The sequence below is a fragment of the Coregonus clupeaformis genome, unplaced genomic scaffold, assembly GCF_020615455.1.
Source record: "Coregonus clupeaformis isolate EN_2021a unplaced genomic scaffold, ASM2061545v1 scaf0111, whole genome shotgun sequence".
NCBI classification, from domain to species: domain Eukaryota; kingdom Metazoa; phylum Chordata; class Actinopteri; order Salmoniformes; family Salmonidae; genus Coregonus; species Coregonus clupeaformis.
The window spans coordinates 600,001-619,566 of NW_025533566.1; the positions used below are offsets into that span (position 1 = coordinate 600,001).

Here is a 19,566-nt window from a genome sequence, read left to right on the forward strand (position 1 = left end):
ACAATTAAAATAGGTCATTATAAATTGATCATTTGTGAAAAAGTAATAACTTGTTGTTTACACTGTTGTGATAAATGGAACAATTATTTAGCTATTCACATGTGTGGAAGTTTACATTATTATTATTGAGATTTTTACTATACAAATAACGTTGTTTTTTTAAAGTGTGCAACTTGTCCTTGCAAATGAGTGAGAATAACACAAAAATTGCTGCTACTTCTCCAAAGAAATGTTCCAACCAAGAGGAAGTGCTAACAGTCTCTATATGCATTTAGGAAGGGAGTTTGGTTAGCTTTAACTGTTGTAGTGTATGATGGAATTGTAATGTTTCTTTGTGTTCATATTATCAAACAATTGCCATAATATGTGGGATAATACAGCTGAATGAGTGATAATAACCTCCGGTGGACTTCCTCCATGTTCCCCTCAGCTTGGGTTGCTGTGAGGTAAAACAACAATGCCATTAATGAAATTACTGGTATACCAGATAGTCAGGTTGTATAGCAACATCACATTCATAGTCAATATTCCAATTTGTTTCAGACGATGAAACAAAGTGAATCTGCTGTCAAGGATTATGAAAACAGTAGCATATTTTCACTGAATATCATCTATGTCAAGAAGTAAATCATGGAATAAATACATATTTTCATTGTGATGCTAATGTAAGAAAATTACATAATTTTGATGTGAAGTAACTATGGATATTAAACTATTTTTGTGACCCAAACAGAATGTACTTACTGATAGCAGTGATGATTTGTGTAGCAGTATGTTGACTGACAGTGATGTGAACAGGCATCTCTAGTTCTCCCACTTCACACCAATACCAGTCAGTGTTCTCCATCTTCAGTCCACTCATAGTCACTGTTAAGACTGTTCTGTTGTTGGCATCACTAGTCCGGTTTAATGTCACTGATGTTCCAAGTAAAGTCCCAGAATACCACACACAATCACCACCCACCCTGCACCACTTTATATCTCCAGAGTTACTATAGTAACAACGGACAGTGACACTCCCTCCTTCAACTGCAGTCACTTCCTGTTGGTCCACATAGAGTTCTGGAGTACCTGAACACAGAGCTACAGACACCAAAGAAAGAACTCAGCAGCAGAACTTTATTTCTAGTAAGTATTTTTACTTGCAAAATATCCTCATTAAAATCATCAGTTGATAGAATCAGTATGACCTTTTTTCGCCAAGTACATTTACAAATAGTGTTATTTGGTGATATGGTGCTGCTAGTGATAGACAACATTGAGAGACAGAATACAGACAGCAGAGTTTAAATAAAGTTTACACCACAATCTACATATAGAGAACATAAAGTATTCTTCAGGTCAACTTGAACAATAATGGTGATACCAGTTACCAGACAAGGAACCAGTTACCAGGAAATTAAATGAGAACACCAGTCATTTAGTTTGTGGAAGCAGGCTATTTCTGATTGTCTCATCATTGCTGAGAACTACCTATTCTACTTTACTTAATTGTAAGAGTTGCAGGGATCTTACCTGGAGTGACAGACAGGTAGAACCGTTGTATCATGATATCTGATCCTCCATTGATCTCCACAACACACCTGTAAGTCTTAGAGTCCTCTGGCTCCAGATCAGTCATGGTCACAGTGAAGACTCTCTGGTTGATGTCATCAGAGATTGAGGCATTACCACTGCTCTTAGGATGGTCACTGCGTACTAGAGAGGAGCAACGAATCCAATCATACCCTTTACACCAGTATTTCACATGACTTATGTAATACTGATCATAGTGACATGGGATGGTGATGGAGCCTCCTGTCTGCACAGACACACGCCTCACTGTGAACACATCAACACAAAACACATTTAGGTTGGAATTCAACAGAATCTGCACTGCAGAATAAAAATCCCATTGCTTATACACTTGTTAATGATTGAGATTTATTACACCGTGTTTACAGTGAATTGACCCACTGGACTTCAGCGCTTTATAGAAACATGTTACACATACCTGCTGAGACTCTGTAGAGGATGAGGAAGAGGAGGAGGAGGAGGAGGAGGGAGAGATAAAGAGCCATGTGAAGGTTTCAGTCTGCCTGGTATATTATATGATACCTGAGTACAAATGTGTGTCAAGGACCAAGGAACCAGCCAGAATGACTCTACTTCCTAATGTTAATAGACTTCACTGTCTGTAACTCTCTTCCTGCTTCTGTTTGTGTGTACATGGCCCCCTCAGTGGCAGATAGCAACTATTGCATCATATGGATGAATTCTTACTGGTTGGTAGGTGATCAAAAACTTATGTCATGCAATAAAATGCAAATTAATTACTTAAAAATCATACAATGTGATTTTCTGGATTTTTGTTTTAGATTCCGTCTCTCACAGTTGATGTGTACCTATGATAAAAATTACAGACCTCTACATCCTTTGTAAGTAGGAAAACCTGAAAAATCGGCAGTGTTTCAAATACTTGTTCACCCCACTGTATGGATTTTGAGAACCACAGATATACAATGTGTGTTTGTATAGTATAAACATCTGAATGACATGTATGATACATGATAACCATACATAATGACTATTCATTATTATTAATTGATTTCACATAGTTGTAAGCACAATTGGCCACCATATAAAAGGGTGTGTGTGTGAACAATTGCATTTTCTTTCAACACGGAGCAGGATAGACCACAAGGGAGAGGGAGAAATCAAAGAGCTGATGGACAAGAAGCCCTTCAGACACGTGGGCATGGGCCCTCTAAAAGAGGTCAAAGAGGTGTTCATCAGCGAGAGGGAGCAGATGGCAGGGAACTGTTGTGTCTAATGACGTCTGGGCCATCGTTGTTGAACATGTAGTAAACAGAGGCCTTACCATGGCAGAGGCTGCCAGATTAGTTCATCCCAATCTGAAAAGATTGCCAACAGGCGACTATCCAAGTTCCTACATGTGAAGGAAATATCTCCATGTGTGCAGCTTCCTCTGAAGATGGTGGTGTAGGACGTAGGCCATTACTTGGATCTTACAACGCTGCACACCTCATTGTGTTTCTCAATGAAATTGAGCAGGCCTGTCTAGGTGAAGGGGTCACCTATATCATTGTGTGGGACAATGTCAGGTTCCAACATGTAGATGTGGTTCAGGCATGGTTTCGGGCCCATTCCCAATTCATGACCCTATCCCTTCTCCCATACTCTCATTTCCTCAACCCTATTGAGGACTTTTTTTCAGCATGGAGGTGGAAGGTGTACGATCACCATCCCCATGAGTGTGTCACCCTCCTTCTGGCCATGGATGAGGCATGCCACGACATCAATTCAGACCAATGTCTTCCTTAGATGTCTTCATTGATCACACCTTTGATTACACATTGGATAGATATTATGGAAATTATTGATTTTCTGTCAATTTTGTTGCGTAATGTAAGTGTATTGCCTAATGTGAAAACAGTGTAATCTACTGTAATTTACAGTACTGTAGCATACTATTTTCAGCACTTCTAAGGGCGATTTGAAACGACTATATTCATTTTGTTGAGTTCTGATGATTAAACAATGTTCTCATTACACGTTTACAATCCAAATGAATGCACAATGACAGGTTTTGAAAGAAAGACTGAATGCGTTACAAGTGTGACCAGTTTGAAGTTTTGTACTAAGAGTTGTGAAAATGTACCACATACTTGTGGTGCCAAAGCGATTAAAAAAAAACTGTAACAAAGCATTTATATATTCCATTGAAGATGGAGAAGGTAAAGTACTCCAAGGGTCTGATTCAACAAGGAGAGGATTTGCTACAGTAAACCAGATTACCAAATTACAACTATGAAACAAAAAGTACTGTCAAAACACTTTGGTCATTGTAACACCAGGATTCATGAATGAAACTAATTACAAAAAAAACAAATGTGTGTGTGTGTGTGTCTTTGTGTGTTTTTGTGTGTGTGTGTGTGTGTGTGTGTGTGTGTGTGTGTGTGTGTGTGTGTGTGTGTGTGTGTGTGTGTGTGTGTGTGTGTGTGTGTGTGTGTGTGTGTGTGTGTGTGTGTGTGTGTTTTATCCACCCACAAGCGGAAAACATTTATATTTTTTTTACACAAAGAAAAAACATCCTGATCTTTCTAATAACTCTCCGATGTAGGACAAACACTTCAAAACATAAATCCTTTTAATGCATGTTTTGACTATATAATTTGTAATTAATGAACATGTTATTCAATGTGTTTCTATGAGATAATAGCAGTAAGGCCAAATTCAATGTTTTATCAAATGATTTAGTTATTCTTTTTTTTATACTTAACAATTCTAAATCAAATAGCTAAATTATCCTTGGTATGATCCAATGATGATGTTAAAACAATTTAATATGTTTTAGTAGAATCCAAGACCCGGGACCTCCCGATTAAACTTTTGTAAACTACATAAGAATAACATTGTTTTGAGGCTCTGCAAATTGCAATCAGATAGACATGCAGACTATGTTTTTCACATTGTCAGAGTGCTGTGTGTGGATGAGTGAAAGGAATCAAGCACAGGAACCAGGATGACTTCAACAGCCTTTAGTAATGTCCAACACATGAACAACGAGTCGCCAACCCAACCGGGTGGCGCAAACAATTACGCACAAACACAGTGCGTATACACAAGAAAAGCGCACGCAGTGCGAACTCTCGAAAAAACAACAACGAGAGAATACAAACTCCTCTGAGGCAGGCTGACAATAAACAATCACGCATAACACCTGACCCAAACAAACGAAACTAAATAGGGAACATAATCAAACACAAACAAGGGACAGGTGTTACAAAGAGACAAAACCAAACGAACATGAAACATAGAACGGTGGCAGCTAGTACTCCGGAGACGACGACCTCCGAAGCCTGCCCGAACAAGGAAGAGGAGCAGCCTCGGCCGAAACCGTGACACACATACTATCATCTATGTGAGGAAGTAAATCATGGACTAAATACATATTATCAGGGTGATGCTAATGTAAGAAAAGTATTGAATTATATGTGAAGTAACTATGCATATTAAATAGTTTATCAGGACCCAACCAGACTTGTGTTATAGTTTGTTGACTGACAGTGATGTGAACAGGCATCTCTAGTTCTACCACTCTACAACAATACCAGTCAGTGTTCTCTATCTTCAGTCCACTCATAGTCACTGCTAAAAGGGCAGTGCAGTGGAAACTGCTAAATGACTTAAATGTAAATGTAAAATGTCCTACTACTTTGAAGGGGTAAGCGGGGAGTCTACACAATCCTTTCCGCCAATCAGGGCTGTAAATGTAAATATATTTACATTTGTATCAACACACCCGCAAGATCAGACCAAGCATTTCAATGGCAAAAGAAGGTTTAGGGAAAGAAATTATAAAAAATATATTTGAAGCTATTTTCATTAAATAAATACACAGCATATATTAGCTATGGTATTCTATGGTCTAGTTTTAACCTAGTACATATTAATTTCAACAAATGTTGTATTCAGCATCATCATTATATTTATTTTGTTACACAGCTTGTCATTTAATTTTCACACTTATCATGATTAGTTACTGGTGTTGGACATTTGACTAGATACATAAGATAAATAAGATGAACATGTAAAAAACAAGTGACAAGGGTAAAAGGTGGGTGACACATAACTACTATAACAGATAGTGTATGGGGTGACAATGAAATCTAACACAGCAGACTGTCTTCAGTAGTTTATGGACACAAAAGGATAGAGGGGTCTTTCTGGGGTGGGTTAAGAGGTATGACAGAAGCATATTGGAGGCAGATAGATGCACCTGGCCTCACCCTACTAGAATCTGACGTCAAATGTCTGTTTGCTTATGATCTGGTGCTTCTGTCCCCAACCAAGGAGGGCCTACAGCAGCACCTAGATCTTCTGCACAGAATCTCCCAGACCTGGGCCCTGACAGTAAATCTCAGTAAGACAAAGATAATGGTGTTGTGGGGGGGGTGAGGATGTTGTGGGGGTGTATAGGATGGACCGCGGTAATTATTTGCTAGGATAATAATTGCTTGTCAATAAATTAAATGTAATACAATGGCAATCCGGGTTGTATGTTGAGATCCTGCGCATGAACTGCCAACATTGTTACGCATATTAATTGATAATGATGGAAAATAAGATATGCAGGATATTTGAATAGATATATATTTTTTTATAGTTATATATAGAGAGGGAGGTGACTGCATTGGAAATGCTTTTGCCGGTTAATCTGCTTCTGTTTTGTGGGTGGCACTGTGTGCTGCTTTCGATGGATGGGTCCTGGCCTCTCGGGGCCCTAGGGATCCGGAGGGATATGGGTGGGATGCCGATCACTGGGATGATGGCTCAACTTGGGATGGGGAGGGGCTTTAGCGGGGGAATTAGTGGAGAACAATTGAAGGGTTACTTAGTAGCAATGCAAATATCACGGTACAGCTATATGGACACTCAATCATTGCGGTATCGTTTATTGGTAAATTTACAAACATATATAATGATAAATAGACTTGAAACTTGTATCTCATTATGGTGTATGGTGAAATAAGTATAGCCAGTTATAATTGTAATGGCTTAGCTGATAATAACAAAAGAAGAACAATATTTACATGGCTCCAAGAGAAGGAATATAATATCTATTGTTTACAGGAAACTCATTCAACAATTCTAGATGAAGTTGCGTGGAAAAAGGAATGGGGGGGGGGGGCAAATATACTTCTCCCATTGGCAAAGAAATTCAAAAGGGGTGATGATATGAATTAATAGTAATTTCGATCCAAATGTGCAAATTGTCCAAATAGATACGCAAGGTAGATGGATTATTTTAAATATTTTATTGGACCATAAACAGATATGGCTCATTAACCTTTACGGACCAAATAATGATGATCCACACTTCTTTGACAATATACAGTGGGGAAAACAAGTATTTGATACACTGCTGATTTTGCAGGTTTTCCTACTTACAAAGCATGTAGAGGTCTGTAATTTTTATCATAGGTACACTTCAACTGTGAGAGACGGAATCTAAAACAAAAATCCAGAAAATCACATTGTATGATTTTTAAGCAATTAATTTGCATTTTATTGCATGATATAAGTATTTGATCACCTACCAACCAGTAAGAATTCCGGCTCTCACAGACCTGTTAGTTTTTCTTTAAGAAGCCCTCCTGTTCTCCACTCATTACCTGTATTAACTGCACCTGTTTGAACTCGTTACCTGTATAAAAGACACCTGTCCACACACTCAATCAAACAGACTCCAACCTCTCCACATTGGCCAAGACCAGAGAGCTGTGTAAGGACATCAGGGATAAAATTGTAGACCTGCACAAGGCTGGGATGGGCTACAGGACAATAGGCAAGCAGCTTGGTGAGAAGGCAACAACTGTTGGTGCAATTATTAGAAAATGGAAGAAGTTCAAGATGACGGTCAATCACACTCGGTCTGGGGCTCCATGCAAGATCTCACCTCGTGGGGCATCAATGATCATGAGGAAGGTGAGGGATCAGCCCAGAACTACACGGCAGGACCTGGTCAATGACCTGAAGAGAGCTGGGACCACAGTCTCAAAGAAAACCATTAGTAACACACTACGCCGTCATGGATTAAAATCCTGCAGCACACGCAAGATCCCCCTGCTCAAGCCAGCGCATGTCCAGGCCCGTCTGAAGTTTGCCAATGACCATCTGGATGATCCAGAGGAGGTATGGGAGAAGGTCATGTGGTCTGATGAGACAAAAATAGAGCTTTTTGGTCTAAACTCGCCTTGTTTGGAGGAAGAAGAAGGATGAGTACAACCCCAAGAACACCATCCCAACCGTGAAGCATGGAGGTGGAAACATCATTCTTTGGGGATGCTTTTCTGCAAAGGGGACAGGACGACTGCACCGTATTGAGGGGAGGATGGATGGGGCCATGTATCGCGAGATCTTGGCCAACAACCTCCTTCCCTCAGTAAGAGCATTGCAGATGGGTCGTGGCTGGGTCTTCCAGCATGAAAACGACCCGAAACACACAGCCAGGGCAACTAAGGAGTGGCTCCGTAAGAAGCATCTCAAGGTCCTGGAGTGGCCTAGCCAGTCTCCAGACCTGAACCCAATAGAAAATCTTTGGAGGGAGCTGAAAGTCCGTATTGCCCAGCGACAGCCCCGAAACCTGAAGGATCTGGAGAAGGTCTGTATGGAGGAGTGGGCCAAAATCCCTGCTGCAGTGTGTGCAAACCTGGCCAAGACCTACAGGAAACGTATGATCTCTGTAATTGCAAACGAAGGTTTCTGTACCAAATATTAAGTTCTGCTTTTCTGATGTATCAAATACTTATGTCATGCAATAAAATGCAAATTAATTACTTAAAAATCATACAATGTGATTTTCTGGATTTTTGTTTTAGATTCCGTCTCTCACAGTTGAAGTGTACCTATGATAAAAATTACAGACCTCTACATGCTTTGTAAGTAGGAAAACCTGCAAAATCGGCAGTGTATCAAATACTTGTTCTCCCCACTGTATATAATAAATTATCAACCCTGCAAGCAATTCAAGACAATATTATTATGGTGGGGGATTATAATACTGTTTCAAATAGCTCAATGGACCGTAAAGGAAATCACACCACAAACAATCACCCACATGCTCTTAAGGAAATCGTGAATGTCATGGATACATTAGAACTAGTAGATATATGGAGGCTTAGATATCCTGATCTAGTGAGATATACATGGCGGAGACTCAATCAAGCTAGTCGTCTTGATTACTTTCTTATCTCATTCTCGTTGGCACCAAAAGTTTAAAAATTGTTTATAGGGGACAGAATGCGGTCGGACCATCATATAATTGGCATATACATTACTCTTACTGAATTTCCACATGGGCGAGGATATTAGAAATTTTATCAAAGCCTATTGGATGATAATTTATTTTTAACTAGGACAAAGGAATTTATAACTGACTTTTTCCGACATAGCATAGGTACAGCAAATCCCCTTATTGTATGGGACACCTTTAAATGTGCCTTTAGAGGCCATGCAATTCAGTACTCAATTCGAAAACAAAAGCAATTTAGGTCAAAATAGTTTATACTAACAAAGAAAATAGAAAGTCTAACAGAACAGATAGATGGCAACATAAACTGTAACATAGAGGCTCAGAATAAATTAGAGGAAAAACAAAAAGAAATGGAGAAACTTATTCAAGAAAGATCAGGTGTAATATATTATAAAAATTAAGCAAACTGGATGGAATATGGGGAAAAATGCACCAAATTATTTTTTAATCTTCTATCGTATCTGAAGATTATGCCTTTGTTAAATGTTTTGGAGGAACAAAGGATGTTGTTTTATGATCTTAGTTCAAATGTAGCGTTGGGAGGGTGATGCCCAGGGGAGACTGGTGATTGGCCAGAAGAGGGGAGTCACTCCTCTTTTTGCATTGTTTATAAATAGGGGGTAAACGATGAGACGGCAGAACGGCCATGGCAATCTGAGGAGCCGTTCTCCGGACATCGCGAGTCTGTATCTACAGTGGGGAGAACGAGTATTTGATACACTGCTGATTTTGCAGGTTTGCCTACTTACAAAGCATGTAGAGGTCGGTAATTTTTATCATAGGTACACTTCAACTGTGAGAGACGGAATCTAAAACAAAAATCCAGAAAATCACATTGTATGATTTTTAAGTAATTAATTTGCATTTTATTGCATGACATAAGTATTTGATACATCAGAAAAGCAGAACTTAATATTTGGTACAGAAACCTTTGTTTGCAATTACAGAGATTGACCAGGTTTGCACACACTGCAGCAGGGATTTTGGCCCACTCCTCCATACAGACCTTCTCCAGATCGTTCAGGTTTCAGGGCTGTCGCTGGGCAATACAGACTTTCAGCTCCCTCCAAAGATGTTCTATTGGGATCAGGTCTGGAGACTGGCTAGGCCACTCCAGGACCTTGAGATGCTTCTTACGGAGCCACTCCTTAGTTGCCCTGGCTGTGTGTTTCGGGTCGTTGTCATGCTGGAAGACCCAGCCACGACCCATCTTCAATGCTCTTACTGAGGGAAGGAGGTTGTTGGCCAAGATCTCGCGATACATGGCCCCATCCATCCTCCCCTCAATACGGTGCAGTCGTCCTGTCCCCTTTGCAGAAAAGCATCCCCAAAGAATGATGTTTCCACCTCCATGCTTCATGGTTGGGATGGTGTTCTTGGGGTTGTACTCATCCTTCTTTTTCCTCCAAACACGGCGAGTGGAGTTTAGACCAAAAAGCTATATTTTTGTCTCATCAGACCACATGACCTTCTCCCATTCCTCCTCTGGATCATCCAGATGGTCATTGGCAAACTTCAGACGGGCCTGGACATGTGCTGGCTTGAGCAGGGGGACCTTGCGTGCGCTGCAGGATTTTAATCCATGACGGCGTAGTGTGTTACTAATGGTTTTCTTTGAGACTGTGGTCCCAGCTCTCTTCAGGTCATTGACCAGGTCCTGCCGTGTAGTTCTAGGCTGATCCCTCACCTTCCTCATGATCATTGATGCCCCACGAGGTGAGATCTTGCATGGAGCCCCCAGACCGAGGGTGATTGACCGTCATCTTGAACTTCTTCCATTTTCTAATAATTGCGCCAACAGTTGTTGCCTTCTCACCAAGCTGCTTGCCTATTGTCCTGTAGCCCATCTCAGCCTTGTGCAGGTCTACAATTTTATCCCTGATGTCCTTACACAGCTCTCTGGTCTTGGCCATTGTGGAGAGGTTGGAGTCTGTTTGATTGAGTGTGTGGACAGGTGTCTTTTATACAGGTAACGAGTTCAAACAGGTGCAGTTAATACAGGTAATGAGTGGAGAACAGGAGGGCTTCTTAAAGAAAAACTAGCAGGTCTGTGAGAGCCGGAATTCTTACTGGTTGGTAGGTGATCAAATACTTATGTCATGCAATAAAATGCAAATTAATTACTTAAAAATCATACAATGTGATTTTCTGGATTTTTGTTTTAGATTCCATCTCTCACAGTTGAAGTGTACCTATGATAATAATTACAGACCTCTACATGCTTTGTAAGGAGGAAAACCTGCAAAATCGGCAGTGTATCAAATACTTGTTCTCCCCACTGTATGCTGTAAACTCGTGATTTTAATAAAAGCCTCTAACACGATGCAGCATAGCGGACTTTTTGTTGACAGCAACAATTGCCACCATTCATCATATACGACATAATGGCGCCCAACGTGGGGCTGGTTTTGCGTCTCTTCTGTGTTTCAGTCAATCGCCGGGCTAACTCTCTGAAGCATGGCCGAAAGGGTGAGTTTTTCTTACCGCTTCGGAGTTTGTTAGATTGGATATGACTTTTGTACACTGGAGGGATGTACCATTTCGACCTTGCCTCGGGTGGTGTTATTGCTGGTCGACTGGAGTCTGCTAAAATTTATTCCATCAAAAACGGCAGTTAATTGGAATGTAGAGCATTAAACGGTAGGATTTAAGTATTGAACGTGTATAATTCATTGGTAACGGGTGACAATGGATTAGTAGAGAATAAATGTTGGAATACGTATGCATTTTTAGGGCACCGGGGGATCTGGAAAAGCCCTCGAATCGAGGCGATTCTTTAGGAATGGGCCATAAAATCCTTGCAACGCGTTATGTGGTGTATGGTTAATTCTGGGAATTATTAAGCTGGACGAATTATATGTATGTTATATACTCATCGTATGGTTGACGAACTATAATGCTTGGGGTAACCTCTCTATGATTATCCAGAACTTACGGCAACACAAAGTTAGAAGGAGATATTACTGATAGACAATGATTGGGCCACGGTGCGGGGTGTTCATTTGTATAGCTAGTAGGCTGCAGTTAGCTGGAGGTTGGTGTTAATGCTGGATTGTTTCAGGCCACGTGGTGCCTCGTGGCTAAGGCTGGATTGTATGGTTCGGGTCACGTGGTACATCGTGGCTAAATGCTAATGCTACATGCTAATTGTGTTTTGTGCCACAGTGTACCTCAGGCTAATGCTAACTGCTAATGCTAATTGTGTTGCGTGCTACATGCTAACGGATATCCTTAGAGATTCCATTGCGATGGATTAAAGTCTCTTAAACTTGTCACTGTCTGTAAGTCAGGTTGTATGTTTTGTGAGCGCTGTTAAATGTTGTTTGACTATAAGGGGGAAATGGGAAATTACAGCTGGCTGTTATTCTTTCTGTTTGGGGAGAGAGAATAGAAAATCTTCCTTTCACGGTGAAAAGGGATTTTTGAATGGTTGTGCGCATGCGTTTAATTTTGCGATACTACCCGACAGAAAGGGGGAGTTTATGACACGAGATTAGGGAACGCTTTTGTTTTACGGCACTAGACGGCACCACGATGGGATGCTGAAACTCAAGCATGAGGTTAAAATGATATTTGCGCATGCGTGGATTTCTGTAAAACAACACATTGGTTAAACTGCAGGGGAGACAGAGGAACACAGACGACGGAACAAATACGCATAAAGAGATTTTAACACGAATCTTATAAGTTTAAACGGCGGTGGGTTAAGATGAAACTTGTTTTGGGACCTATTGAATTTATAAATTAAATATATGATAATGGATTATAATGGATTGAATTAAATAATTAAATAACGGATTAAAATAATGTTTTTGAGCGATCTATTTAGTTCTGAGTTTAGTCTTAGAGTGAATAATGTAGAACGAATGAATATTGAATGGTTGGAAATACTCAGTGATGGCATGAACTACTAAAAGCTGTTCTTGTGTCTTTGTCCCTTGTCATGAGAGACAGGAGAGAGGGGGAGCGAGGAGATACAGGAAGTGATCACGTGACGCAGCAGAGGATCAAGTCATAAAAAGGTTACTGTTACAAGATATGTGATGTTATGACGATTTTACATGGGCTTGGCAAATACTATTTCATTAAAAATTGCATTTTGGAGGCTGTGTATCATTGAGGTTTGATTACAGATGTGTTGGGAATCCAGGATGGATTGAGGATTCTTCTGTAAATTTATGATAATTAGAGCTAATAGAGCAAGGGGTTATGGGAATTGGAGTATTGAAGGGTTGTAAGGTTAGAAGGCTTTGTTTATGGGTATTTTAGTCTGAAGATGACTAACTTGCATTTACTTGCATTTGATGGGTTGTGGTAAGATAGCCAACACTAATTGATATTGGTGACATAGGAATAGGAATTGGGGTTAATTATTCAGGATGGTTAATGGATTTGTTTAGGTTATATTAAGAATTACAGGGGGAAGCCTATATAACTTATATAGTCTAAAATAGGATAGTTCACAATAAAGGAATATAAAGGGCTTGATATAGGGGAAAATTGATTAAAATAGTCATTTTTTAATCAAAGTAGGGTTAGAGTAGTGTTAGAAAGACTAATGGCAGATGTTAGTACACCTTTCTCACATACGGATTCAGCACAAAGACACCCACCTTACGAGAAGGAAGCTTTCAGTGATCATCTAGCATGGTGATTATGGCATCAGAGATGAAGACGAATACGAGCAGAAACGACGATGAAGATGAATTCAAAACTCCAGAAGGAAGAAAATGAGAGGTCTGGAACGTGAAGGAGAAGAGGATGATGAAGATGAGTGATTGATGAGAGGTCATGGGTGGAGGTGACTCTGTGATCAGAGGGAAGTGGCAAGAGAGGAAAGAAGAAATGGATACTAGAGATTTGATCTCTGATGAAAGTTGAAGGTACAAGAGCAAAGAAGAAATGGAGAAGTGGAAGAAGTAACACGACTGGATGAAGACCTCAAGAATTGAAGGAGAAGAATAATACAGTGAGGCCAAAGGAAAGGCCACTGGTAAGAAGATGATATTTCAAGAACAGAACTTAGAAGATAACCTTTTGAAGAATACTGATAGGTCCACAACGAGAAGAACCGGACGAAGAAAACTCAATCAAATACAACTTATAACTGGTGGTGGAGAAGAAGAAAAGAAGTGTTGGTTATGAAGAATCAGAGTGAATCAAATCAACAATCACTGTTACAGCTTTAACTGAATAATATCAAAGGCAATTGTACCAGCCAAGGGGGGACCAGATGTTCCATATCGACTGCCAGTTTCTGGACAGACACAGAATTGGAGAGGGAGAAGAACAAAGAAGAAGGAGGAATATTTCAGCTACACTTTCAGCAACTTTCAGAAGACTGGTATAATTATGGACAGATTGGGTACTTTACCTGTTCATGCAACAAGTTAGGAGGAAGAACAGAGAACATTTTTAAGGAAGATACAGGGGCAATTCAAGATCACCTGTTAGTGTCTAGAGGAGATCCGGAAGGGGGGTGCATTGCTGAGAGCCTCGATTAGAGGAGAAGAGAAAATAGCTAACAGTTGAAACAACCGGCCATTAGAAGTGATAGTGAATAGGGGAAAACTTATCTGGGTTCAGCCTAAAGAGGTTAAACATCTCACTAATTGATAACGAATTAGGATAGGGATTTGAGGTAGTAAAATAGTTAATTACTCTTAAGATACTAATATTAGAAGAAACTGTTATGGCAGTGTTGGGAAGAGATGCATTGTTTAAATTGAATTGTACAATAAGATGTACACTAGACGACTGACTGTCTGGTAGAATATTTTAAGAAGTAGGGTTTTTTGGGAATCATTTGCTTAAAAGATAATATCATAGGAAGGATGATAATGTATTAGATTACCTGTTAGACAATCTGTCTGGGAAAATAAACTTAATAGAGTGACTGTTATTCTGGGTTACATCCTGACACAAAGAGATTTGAGGTTAGGCTAAAGGTGTTTAGTCGGTTTTGCCAAGTCTGTGTGTAATGAGTCAGAAGCAGGTGGGGAACTTTCCCAATCACATATTCCAAAAATTTGGTGGTAAGAGATTTTGTCAATAAATCAGGGGAAAAGGTTTTAAATGTTATGAGAGAAAAGATTAGATTAAAATAAGTTAGGAGTAGATTAGGGTTGGAAGAACTCTGAGACAGTAAGCTAAGTTTCAAAGTTAGTAGTAAGACAGAGAGAGAACAGTGAGGAAGGACATTTTAAAGTTTAGTGGGAAGATATGGTAGGAGTTTAAATCGGTTAGGAGCAGATGCATTGAGAAAGTATGTGTTGCTGAATGATTTGAGGGTGATTGAGTATCTATATTTACAGTTTCCAGCAGGAGATCAAGGTCATTATAGGTGTATTTTGTGTAATCAAAAGTTTGAAAGTCAGGGATTTAGAGATAGGACTGAGATTTGGGGAAAACGTGACACTAGTGGTGATGGATGGAAGTACAAGGAAAGAGTTCAAAGTCTTAGGGGAAAACTGGGGGAAAACTAGGAGTAAATAAGGACATTAACACTTCAGTCTATTAGAACAACAGGGAGAAGCAATTTAACTCTTTCAACATTGATAGGTATTAAAGTCATAAATATATTGCATTTGATTATAAGGGAACCAATACAGCACCAATTTTAGGGGGAAAAATACTTATTAGGGTTTAGGATGGGGACGTTTCTCCCATATGGAGAGATAATTATGGAGAATAAGTATTGTTATCAGGACCAGGAGTAAAAGGAGGTATAGTTTAGAAGAGGGTTAGGAGTGACTGTTCACTTATTTGGCGTAAGGTTACAGAGAAAGGTCAGGGAGAATATATGTGTACTTATCTAGTGCAAGCATTAGAAGTTGTTCCGGTTAGGAATTATTGGTTAAAGGGCTATGTAATTCATAAAGTGATGCCTATAATGGAAGATTTGAAATCTGTTGAAGCTTCCGCAGTCACCAAGGGAGTTCAGGAAGGGTAGATTACAGTAGTCACTCAAACAGTAAATAATACACAGGGGATATGGGTAGCTTTTCCACTAGAAGGAATTAAGGGTTTTAATTCATCAACTAAATCAACGACGGTAATGGTAACTTTGGAAAGAAATTAATGACTCAGGAGTTTATGTTACGGATGGAGAGGGCTGTCAATGATAGTACGAATAGGATTAAAATAGGAGAGCAGATAGAAACAATATAGATTAATCTGAAATGGAGAATATAGATTCATCATGGAAGCTGCAGGATGGGGTCTTTTGATTTTGATGACAGAGGGGGGGGTATCTGATCAGTACTGCTCGTTCCTCTGTTGTGAAAATTAGAGATAGATTAACTCATTCTGTAAGAATCAGTGAGGAATCTTGAGGGTTGATGTCTGTTGGGGATGCCAGCCCAAGACGTGTTAGACGGTCGCGCGGCCTCTGGCAGGTATGGGTTAGAGTTATGCTTTGTCATGACTGTGGTATCGGCAACAGTCATTGACCGATAAAATAATGTCGTTGTCAGAACAGTGGTTTAAGCCTAGGTTTAAGTAGTGTTCTTGGGTAAATGAATTACCCTATGGGAATTGTTAAATGGGAAAGGAAAATCAGGTAACAACGGAATCCTGAAGTATTCAGGTGAAACATTGAGGGCTAAAAGTTATTTTTGTTCTAATAAAACATATGAGGTAAAGGGTATGTTTATGGGAATATCATATTGGGATGTTATATGATAACTTTGGATAAGCATGAACATAAGGTTAGAGATGACAAATATAATGTAACTTTTTATGTACCAGGTAGTAGAAAAGCAGGACTTTGATGGTTAAATGATTAGCTTTTGACTGACAATGTGACTATGGGGAATTTTAGAGATATTTAGGGGTTTGGGGGTGATAAAGCATCTATATTCTTACATTAGGGATGGACAGGATTTGGGTACATGTCAACGTTGAAGCTTCCATATGAGGTTTCTACTATTATAAGAGGGATAGCACCGGACACAGTTAAATCTAGGGTTAAAAAGGGTGACATGTCATAGTCTTCAAGCCTATCATTGAAGGATGAATTTAAGGGAGAAGGGGGGACTTTATTCATGGTATGGTGTAACATTTGGGAAGATCATATTGATAAATATTAGTTATACTTTGAGTCCAGATAGTTCAGATAAGATCACTGGGGTTATAGATGCATTATAAGGGATGTGTTTGGGAGATCTGAGAAGATTTGGTTGCAAGATCAATTAGGCCAGTAGGGGCAGTGATGGGTCAGATTTTAGTTTCAGCTTTGATAACACTGTGTGATGTTTGTAATTTGTTACTGACCTTTGAGAAAGCTATGATATTGAGATAGGTTGGAGAGTGATTCCTGGAGACAACACTCAGATGCCGGTGTTGACTGTTCCTGATCTGGATAAAGATGGATGGACTACTGATGGATAAATATCATTTTTTTATGAGTTGATTATTTTTCGAATTTTTTTCAATAGTAGGGTGATGTTGGTATGATTTATGAATCAAGGGGGATAGGTTAATGTGATTCATACATCATTTATAGGTCATTTTATATTCTTAAATTGATGTTGAGGTTTAATTTGAAAATGTTGTTTGCAAAAGATACTGTTTGGTCGTTTATTTTCTTGTCATTCCAGAAGTATTTGGGAGAACATGTGGAGATTGGAATACTCAAACAAAGACAATATGAAGGGACAATATGACTGGAGGAGATGAAACAAGGAGGGTGTGGCTGATTCCATCATCAACAAGTCCATGGGAAGAGGACACTACAGGGAGATGAAGTGTAGTGGACTACATTCCAGTGTTTGCAATGAAATATAGACATGTGTAATACATAATTGTGTAATAGCCTCAGGGATTAATTTTTGTAGAATGATGTTTGATGTTATTGATTACATGTAAGGATCTTAGATGTTTTTGTTTATTTCGGTGAATGTTTAGGGACAGAGAGGCTAGGAAGGGAGAGTTTCATTGTCCGGTCCTATGGGTTGACCAGCCGTACAATGAATGTTTATGGATAGGATTTTGTTTGCAGGGCTTACATGTGTATTTAATTACATCATAGATTCAAATGCATTTACATGGTTAATGAGGTTATCTGGAGTACCGACGGTGGTTGCCTGGGGCAGAGGGACCGTGAGAGAATTTTACTGTCTTGATTGATATGGATGGATGGCTGCTGGACAGTTTTTCGCTCTTACACTCCATAGAGATTTCTTCATATGTCATAGTAATGTATTTACACTCCATAGAGATTTCTTCATATGTCATAGTAATGTATTTACACTCCATAGAGATTTCTTCATATGTCATAGTAATGTATTCACACTTCATAAACAGGTATTTCATAGAAAGGTATTTACACTCTAGAGGAGAATGTGTTTGGTTTAATGTTAAAGATACTCAATGAGATAAATGGTTAATAGTCATAATCTTATTCTGTTTGTTTTCGAGACGTTTATTTCGTCTCGAAAGGGGGGGATATCGTATCTGAAGATTATGCCTTTGTTAAATGTTTTGGAGGAACAAAGGATGTTGTTTTATGATCTTAGTTCAAATGTAGCGTTGGGAGGGTGATGCCCAGGGGAGACTGGTGATTGGCCAGAAGAGGGGAGTCACTCCTCTTTTTGCATTGTTTATAAATAGGGGGTAAACGATGAGACGGCAGAACGGCCATGGCAATCTGAGGAGCCGTTCTCCGGACACCGCGGGTCTGTACCTATGCTGTAAATCTCGTGGTTTTAATAAAAGCTTTGAACACGATGCAGCATAGCGGACTCTTTGTTGACGGCAATGATGACCACCATTCATCATATACGACACTTCAACATAGGAATGCTACCAAAAATAATTTAATGAAACTGGTTACAATTGATGGAATAACCCATGATTCACCAAATTATATTTTGAAGGAGGAAACAAAGTACTTTAAGCATATGTTTTCATTTCAGTCGCCTCCATCTCCTCTAACTGAAGCTAATTGTAGAGATTTTTTTTCTATTGATAATGTAAAATTAATAGCCATACAGAAAGACTCATGTGAAGTTGAAATTACATAGGAGGAACTTCTGAATGCAATTAAAGACTTTAAGTCCGGGAAAACTCCAGGGTTGGATGGCATACCAGTCGAGGTATACCAAACCTTTTTTGATATACTAAGAGGACCGTTATTAGCATGTTTTAACCACTCCTATGTAAATGGTAGATTATCTGACACTCAAGAAGGTCTGATCTCATTATTAGTGAAACAGGATACAAGTGGAAAATATAAAGATCCAGTCCATATAAAAAATTGGAGGCCCCTTACACTTCAGTGTTGTGATGCAAAAATTCTAGCAAAATGTATAGGGCATAGAATTAAAAAGGTATGGTCGGATATTATTCATTCTAATCAGACAGGTTTTTTACATGGAAGATACATTGGAGATAATATAAGGCAAGTATTGGAAACAATAGAACACTGTGGAAAATCTGGGAAACCAGGCCTGCTATTCATAGCAGACTTCAAAAAGGCATTTGATAAAGTACGACTGGGGTTTATATATAAATACCTGGAGCATTTCAATTTTGGAGAATCTCTTATAAAATGGCTCAAAATCATGTATAGTAACCCTAGGTGTAAAATAGTAAATAATGGCTATTTCTCAGAAAGTTTTAAACTGTCAAGAGAAGTGAAGCAAGGTTGTCCACTATCGGCATATCTATCTATTGTGGCCATCGAGATGTTGGCTATTAAAATCAGATCCAACAATAATATAACGGGATTAGAAATCCAGGGCTTA

At 39.2% G+C, this 19,566-nt stretch overlaps 1 non-coding gene across 1 annotated transcript in view; it reads right to left on the bottom strand.

The window, feature by feature from the left end:
- The window catches only part of LOC121558403, a 1,481-nt gene extending 1,042 nt beyond the window's left edge, over nt 1-439 (bottom strand). The window contains exon 1 of the transcript XR_006658243.1: nt 400-439. This is a non-coding gene — a transcript (uncharacterized LOC121558403). The remainder of the gene's footprint in view (nt 1-399) is intronic.
- Between the last annotated feature and the right edge of the window lie 19,127 nt (nt 440-19,566).